This window comes from Oratosquilla oratoria, chromosome 43, assembly GCF_046742065.1.
Source record: "Oratosquilla oratoria isolate Oo_2021 chromosome 43, ASM4674206v1, whole genome shotgun sequence".
NCBI classification, from domain to species: domain Eukaryota; kingdom Metazoa; phylum Arthropoda; class Malacostraca; order Stomatopoda; family Squillidae; genus Oratosquilla; species Oratosquilla oratoria.
The window spans coordinates 36,434,307-36,443,674 of NC_134819.1; positions in this window are offsets into that span (position 1 = coordinate 36,434,307).

Consider the following 9,368-nt stretch of genomic DNA (forward strand, 5'->3'; position numbering starts at 1 on the left):
GAAAGAAAAGAGTTAAACGTGAATGAGGCAGAATAGCCAATAGTGGAGGTGAGAGGATTAGCAGGGGGGGGTTCTTTATAACAACACTTAACGACTAGATAACTTCATAACTTGTAATATAGCAGGAAAATAGTGAATAAAGGAGGTAAACAGGACATATATGGAGGTATGGGCACAGGAAGAGAGAAAAATATATATATATGCAAATGTATACAGGATGAGGACAAATATATATCCAAAATCTATGGAAACAGATCTTGGGACTAGTCTGCAGACCAATGCTAGCCCATAAGACTTTACCTCCAGATGGAGCTAAGGTTTTGTAAAGATCTGAAGACAAGCAGGAGGGTGCAGATTTTTTCCAGGGTTCATTTGGCAGGACCACCATAAGCACGTTCTCCTTGATCTCACTTCACACTATTATGCACACTTCAGGGGCCCTCATATGCTCAATATCTATTGACAATTATTACGTGATCACTACTATTATCGACATCCATCTTGACTGTGCTTTAAGTATCAACCAAAAATTCTCTAGACATTTAGAATTCTAGGATATGTGTTATCAACTAAACATGGGACAGGATTAATAAAATTAATCCACAGTTAACAAATATCTACTGTGTATGGGTCCTTTAAGATACCACCATTTTAAGTCTATAGCTGCAGTCAAACTGTTGCCCCAGGTCTCTCTTGCAGAGGACCCATGGCTCCCAGCTAACTGGCAACAGCCAGTGAACTTGTCCATTGGTAACTCAGGGAGTAAATGTTGTCTTGGAATAGTTAGTGTAGGGTAGTGTAAGAGGAGATGCTCAGTATCTTCTGTGTTGTGGTTGCATCTAAGCCTGCATCTATAGCTGCATATTTCTGTCACTGACTTATTCTTATGATTCTGTAATGATATCAGTTACTCAATCCTTTGTTTCAGGTCTCTTTTGCAGATCATAGCTCCCAAATGACTGGGAACAGCCTTCAGACAAGTCCATATAATAATGTAATGATAAAATGTCAACAGGTTTCAGAATGTTACATTTCTTAAATCAAGTTTAAGTTTAAATGAACAGCCTTCAAAATATTATTAATACATATGGATTTTCTGGACATATTGTGAAATACATTCTCTTTCTGCCACACTTCCTTTTAGGCAATCCCACTTCTCAAGTGGTGTGGTTGCTAGCTTCACCATCCCCTATTAATTTCAGTCACCTCGGACACAATATGTAGGTTGCATTCTTACTGACCCCAATCCCTTGCTACAGGTATAAAGCAGGAAAGGGTAAAGGGAATAAGAATTAAAGTGGTGAGCATTTCTCTTTCCCATGCCCAGCCAACTTAATTTGCAGGAAATTTCATTTAAGTTGGGTGGGGGGGTTCTTTTTAACAACACTTACTGACTAGATAACTTCATAACTTGTAATTTCAATGTTCATCAAAATGGTAAGTATAACAGTGAATCTTTAGAGTTTAAAGTACATACATATAAAGGCCCTTTCCCCCTTGGGGAGAGGGGGACAACTCAAAGCATACAATCAACCCATACCCATCCAAAAACAGATTCCTTGTCCCTCCCATCCAGTCAATACTTTAGGGGCTGTTGTTGGAATGCCCTCCTGGACCAGAGCTACACATCATTTGTCCATGTTATAATAAAGATCTAAACCCGAAGAAACCAGATTCTTTTGTATTACTGCTGTCCCTCCAATATGGTGTTACTTGATACTATTCTTTACCACTTCCATGACTACCTCTTCTTTCTTTGTTGTTACTATTGTTGTTGTTGTTGTTGTTGTCATTCCCTAAACTGTCTAGTTTAGCGGTCCCATCTCCCTGAGGAACGCTATGGCAGGAGTGGGGTTTTCCCACAAATTCTTTATAGAGTATATATTGTGTTATTGGCATGCACGATTGTATACAATGCAGTCTTCCATAATGTGCTGTATAATATGGGGTGAAGCATTATAACCTGGGCAGTTGTCTGCAATACAGTAATCCAACCTCTTCTGGTAGCTTAGAAGGGTTGGATGGTGGCCAAACTGCTGTCTGACAAGGTGGACTACAGTCGTACCTCAGTACTCGACCATAATCCGTTCTGAGATGGTGGTCGAGCACCGATTTGTTCGAACACCGAAACCAATTTTCCCCTTATCACTGTCTTTCTTTGGACCCATTATTAAGGGCTAGAGCAACATGAAAAAGTTTAAATCTGGGAAGAAATACTCGAACAAACTACGTACGTCTTACTCCGCTGGCGGTCTGAGTCGAACTGACGCTTACCCGCTGTTCGAGCTAGTCGAGTACCGAAAATCTGTTCGAGGTCCGATGCATTTTCTACTCGAATTTTATGGTCGAGCACCGATTTGGTTGAGTATAGAGGCGGTCGAGTACCGAGGTATGACTGTATGTCCTTTTGGTTGATCGATTGATTTATGGAATTTTTGGCTTGAAGGCCAAGTGCAGGAGCCTATGTCCTTTTGGGGGAAATAGGATTCAGAGGGTTGGATATCAGGGGATATGGCAGGCAGCAATGTACTGTCTTTTAGTTTGTTGATGGAGCAGCATAGAATGCAACTAAAAAGGTGTTTAAGTAGCCAATGGAAAATACATAGCATGTGAACTCAAAATGCTACAGGTCCAACTAGTAGCAGCTACAATAAATATTTCATGTGACTACATAGAAATATTATCCAACTTGAAAATTTTTGCATTACTGAAATACAATTGTATTGTTCTTAAGTTTGCAAATACAACCCAATTACAAGATTCTTTATATTTCTTCTTATTCTTCACACTTGACTTGTCACTTCAACTGATGGGTAACAGCTTATCAGTCAATCCATCTGTTTCCAAGAGATTTTATCCTCCAGAAAAATTGTAAAACAGCACAGTACAAGTTGCTCTGTGTCTTCTATATGGTGGCTACATGACTGGCTTTTGGACTGTTGACAGGCTGATTCAGTGTCGGTACAATTTCAGTGTGGGATGATGATCTGAATGTTGGTGTGCCAGTACAATTCTTGCTTGTCTACACAGTGATTTTTTTACTGGGTCGATTTCTGGGGTTGTTTGGTAAGACACAGAATTTGGCATTGTTTATTTACCTATAAAGGAAAGGAACTACACAAATGGTCCCATCCCTTATCCTCCATCTATTATATCTTTTTCAATTAATTTTCTTGGCTATTTCAGCAGTTCATGAATCTATATGGTCAACCATTTCTTGATATCTTTCAGATACGGGATCTTTTTCAATTTGTAACAATTTACTCCCTCATCCATATCATTTATATATATGGAAAACATTAAAGGAGCCAATACAGAGCCTTGTGGGATGCCACTCTTCACATCTTCCCTGTTTGAATTTTTGTCTCTAAATACCACTCATTTTTCTCCCAATTAAGAAATCCTTCATCCATTCCAGCAGGTTACCTTGTATTCCTCCCATTGTTTCAATTTTTCTTATTAATTTTTTATGTGGTACTTTGTCAAATGCCTTCTGCAAGTCCAAGAAGGCGCAATCTGCCCAGCCATCTCTTTCTTGTATTATCTCAATCTCGAGTAAAAGCAAATTAGGTTTGTGGTACATGATCTTCCACTTTTAAAGCCAAATTGTTTAGGGTTTGCCATTTTATTTTCTTCCAAGTGTTTGGTACATTTGTTTCTGATGACTTTCGCATATTTTTGCTACTGTGCTTGTAAGGGATACCGGTCTGAAGTTTGTAGGATCTTCCCTATTTCCTCCTTTATATATTGGTACTATGTTTGCATCTTTCCAATCTTGTGGTACCTTTCCTTCTTTGAGTGAGAAGTCTATTATCTTGTATAATTTGTCTGTCAGTTCATCTATACACTCTTTCAGTATCCATTTTGCAATTCCTGTCCATGCAATTTCCTGACATCTAGGTTTTTTTATTTGGTCTCTCATTTCTTTTTGTGTTACCTTTATTTCTTTCATTTTGGGGTATCTTTCTCATTGTCCATCTTCCCAAAATTGTGAGCTCTCAATTGTAACAACAGACCTGAAATGTCTGATGATAACTTCCACCATTTCTGTCATCTATTCTTTATCTCCTTCACGCAAATTCACCATTTCATGCTTGTCCTTTCGTTTTTCATTTATATAATCTGTAAAAGAGTGTAGGTTGATCCTTACATTTGTCTATAACATCTTTTTCATAGTTTCTTTTTTCTTTCCTGTGTATATTCACATATTTCTAAGTTTTATATACGTTTGCCATTTTTTTTTTCTTTTTTCCATTATTTCCAGGCTTTGTCTCTTCTGTCTCTAGCCTCACTACACCTTTTGTTATACCAACACTTTATATAAATCTTTGTTTCTTTTTTGGTACATATTTGTCAATTCCTTCCTTGTACTTTTCTTTGAATATGTTCCATTTGTCTTCTTTGTTTCATCTTTAGAGAATTTATCCCAGTGAGAGTTTTGGAAAAATTTACTTAGTTTTGCAAAATCAGTTTTGTTGTACATAAATCTTCCTTCTCTATGTTCATCATTCCTACCTATATTGTTCTGTTTTTTTAATTCAAACTATTAGTATATGGTCACTTTCCAATTTGTGTCTTATACTCCATTTTGTTCACAATATCTGGTTCAGAAGTTAATATCAAGTCCAGTTTCGATGGTTCCTCATTGTTTCTATATCTAGTATTTTCCTTAATCCATTGTGTGAGGGTGTATTTGATGGTCATATCTAGTAGAATGTAGCTCCAAAGTGTGCATGTATGCATGTGTATTTACCTAACTGTATTTACCTAATTGTAGTATATAGGAATGAAGCAACGCTCATTGGGTTCTGTCTCCTATTCTCTAATTTTCTAACATACCTAGACTCAAATTCATGTTCAGTTCCAGCTTAATCTATATCTTTGATTTCCAATGATCATACTTAGATATGAACTTGTGTATTGTTTGAGCTCGGGCTGTATCACCTAAGCTATTCCACATATCTATACATCTATATGGAAAACTATTTCTTCGCATCCTTTCAACACATCTTTCTTAATTTACATTCATGACCTCTTATAGCCCTCCCATCTTTAATCAGGAGATATTTTCTATCAATGCAATCATCCCCTTTAGTGACCTGAACACTGTAATCATGTCATCTCTTCCTCTTCAATCTTTCAAAGTTGGTAGACTCAGTACTTTTAGTCTTTCCCCGTATGGTTTATCTGCAGACTGGGAACCAGTTTGGTTTCTGCCCTTTGTATTCTCTAAGTCTTGCTTATATCCTTCACTCTGTATGGGGACCATCCTACTAATGCATATTCCAGTCTTGGACATATCAGGGTTTCGGTGAGTTTTTTCATCATCTCTTCATCCATGTAATGGAATGCCACTTTCATCTTCTGCAGTAGTCCTTGTCTCTCTCCCACAATCCTGCTGATATGTCTGTCAGGTGACAGATTGTCTTTTATCAACACTCCCAAGTCTCTCCTCTTTTACTTTTGTAATGTGTGTGCATGTTTGTGTGCATGTGTGTTAGGGAAAAAATGGGTACTATGACTTTCTATCCTTCTATAATTCCTTCCAGCTGCCTCAATGTGGTGTCTGTATGGACAGGTTCACGAGCATTTGCAATCTGAATAACAGAATACCAATAGTTATATAACTGAACTACACATTTGTGGCAAAGGACACAGATTGATAACACATGGGGCCAGAAATGTTGTCTCGTACTGACAGGGGTAGAATTAGTTTGAGGTGAAAGCACATGGCTGCCAGTATTTAAACCCATAACACATGGGCATAGAGTCCAGCACTATCAACTATCACTACAGGCTTATCCCAACTTCACTGATAGTAAGCTGGGTGGTTGTAGTGGCAGTGCCAACTCCACACCTTGTATTGTGGGGCAACACTTCTTACCATACATTTCATTAACATGTCTCCTTTGCTGTAACATCTCCAGTTTTGTAACAATTTGTATTCAGCTTTAATACACTTGTGAACTTTATGCATGTATATGACCATCACAGTGAAACCACTGGAAGGAATTATAGAGGGACACCAACATGATTTGTGGAGGACTATGGCCCCCAACAAGTCCCCATCAAATCTACACAATTCCAATGCTTAGTATTCTTTATGTATTAATTCATTATCCAAACTTAGGTTACAGAGATATCCTGTCTAGATCTTATTACAGCAACTTTTTCCTCATTTATCCTTTAAATGGTCTTTGCATAATCTGCAAAAGTATTTGACCAACATATCTCGAACAATTCTGCAAATATAGTGGTCAGGTATACCAGTCTGTAGTTCCATAGTACCTCCTTACTTCCTCTTTTATGAACTGATATTTTAGCCCATTTCCAATTGCATGGTATCATCTCTTGTTGGAACACTCAACCAGGTTTTGATCCTGTTCTTTACATTCCTTTAGTATCCAATTTGATATCCCATTAGGCCCTGGTACTTTCCTGTCATCCTATGTTCCCATAAGTTAGAGTATTTACTTTACTTCCATATTTATATCTTCCAATCCAGCTATCTCCTTTATAAAGGCATTTTCCCCTGAAAACTGAAGGCTTGTTCATTATTTGAGCTAGAGTTCATCAATCATCATCAATAATTGGAAGCACATGCCAGGAATCACATCGCTTCACTCACATAACATCACTGGTTTCCAAGTATCTACAAGTAAGCTTCCGTGCAGCCACCCTTCCCATTCCAAACTGCTTTCAACAGGTTAGATCAACTTGCCCCAGTCATCAGTTCTGTGGGGGTCCCCTTCATCTACCAAGGGTTAACATAAGAATAAAGGAGACTGCAAGAGACCATGAGGCCTACACTAGGCAGTTCCGTATCCATCACCATCTGTCATCCCCATCCATAAAGTTGTCTAATCGTTTTTTAAAACAACTGATAGTAACCACAAAGTTTATTCCATTCATCGACCACCCTATTAGTAAACCAATTCTTGCCTATTTCCTTCTTAAATCTAAATTTGTCCAGTTTATACCCATAACTACGAGTCCTGCCCTGTTGTTTTATTATGACCTTGTTTGCATCACCCTTGTTATAACCTTTGATTCACATTATAACCTTTTGTGGAGACAATCCTGATCTTGTTCATAAAACTCCCCTATTAATTAATGGTCACATCTTTGGCTATTTCAGTAGTCTGACACTTTTTAACAAAGCAATCCCTTATTGTGGAGTGCTTATTATGAGATCTGTGGGTGTACATGTTTTTGTATGGACATGTTGCAGTTGTACTGCAGGTATTGTAGATGTTTCAGAAGAATTCTGCTGGGGTTGTCTTTATGTTGAAGTAGGAGTTCTGATTTGGATGGGAAAAGATTTTCAAAATATACAAGGTATCAAGGCAATGTAATAACCAATTTCAAATGCCTTACTAATACTAGAACCATCTTTTACACTTGACACAGTATTAACAACTTTTAACAATAAGATCAAATTCAATCATCATCAAGAAGAAGCTTATAATCAGGAATCTATGGTTTTATTCTATATGGACAATACTGTTCTACTTTGGACATAGTAGCTTGGTATATTACATTCAGTCTACCTCAGTGCATAGTTTATATATCTTAAATTTGTTATCACTGAAGTGCAAAGGAACTATACTCATGCTTAACAGCCAACTTTATGTTCTCTTTCATGTTTATACAGAGCCTGTAATAAAAAAAAATTATGAATTGCACTGAAAAGGATGAGCCGTTTGTATAAATTGTAACATCTATTCACTCGCCATGTAACATCTGATGCAAATCAAGGGAATGAATTGTGCATAGACCAATGATACTTAGTCCAGTTTTTAAATAGGTTTCCAAAGCACTTTTCTTTTTATTTGATATACCACCCGCCAACATTTCTAGCTGATATGATGTTTATTTTTACACAAGGCTACAAAAACCCTTATCAGCTATATACACCTACATTTTGGTGACCCTAATACCCATTCTTTGTGATGAACAACTTTTCTTTTATTCAGATTTTCTGAATTTCCTAAGAATAATGCAAAAAGACAAATATAAATTTTACTGGGGAATGCCTTTCTTTGATGTTTGCCAGGTCTCTATCCAATACTGGACTCCCAAAAATTAAGTATAGCATCTGTTGAGTATTATCTGGTAAAATGCCTTTCCAAGGCTTTATTCATATGACCAATTGTTGGATGGGAGGATCCAATCCAAGGAACAGTGTCATAAACATCTTTAATTTTCATGGAAAACTGGATTGAATATTAAAATCTCGTTTCGTTTAATCCTACTAAAAGGTGACTAAAACTTGCACCAACAATAAACATTGGAAAAGTAATTACCACTCCTATGAGCACCAACACCAAATTTCACCACAATGTGTTCAACTACACATTTCTGCTATTATTTAAATATATACATACTAAGCAAAAATATATTTGTGGTATACATCATACATGTCAAATATGTAAGGCAAACACATGATGACTTAGACTATACTATAAGAGGAAAAATAATAAATCCTATTTTCTTCTCATGGAGACGATACAATGGAACTAAAAAAAAAAATGTATATATATATAAATAAATATATATAATAATAATAATAATTATATAATACAAAAACAAAATGAAAATAAATCTTACTCAAGCAACTTTCATAGTCTTATTCTCATCAAATATACTTTATAGACTCAATGATAATACTGAAAGAAGGAATGAAGTAATCAGCATTTTCTGAACAGCGAGAGTATTTCATTCAAAATTAAAGCACATTATCCCATTTGACAAACCATATCAATAATAAATAAACTATTTTCAATTTGTTTTTAAACAATTTAAATGAATCCCAGAAATTATTTATCATATACTGTATCCTCATCTATGGAGGCTCATAAAAAAAGGTGTAAATTTGAATTTTATTCTGGTCCTCAATTCCTATCGTTGGTAAGGTACAAGGCATTGTATCAACTGATATAAGATTTCTATACTGCAGAATAACCTACTATGCCTAGAATGCATAGACAATTCCACCTGCATTCTATTCACTGTGTTACACTACACAAACATGCATGAATATACTTGTAGAGCACGGACTTACGTTTTCAGTTTGTGATTGAAATTCCTCAGACATAAATTTGAAAAATGGTATTCCCTCTAACCCATCAATATTTAATTTCTATCGCAAACAGTCACAGATTCATGTTTAAGTTCCATTTGGTTCCGAGAAAAAAAAAATTCTGTGATAGAAAATATTTTAACATTTTTGCACATTTCTATTTTTGTAAGAACAAGATCAGTTTACTAGTGAAAAGAAGTTTCCTATTTCACAAGCCCTTCACTATTGATGGAGTGTTATGTAGACAAAATAAATAACCTGATGGTGGCAAGAATAAAAGGGAAAA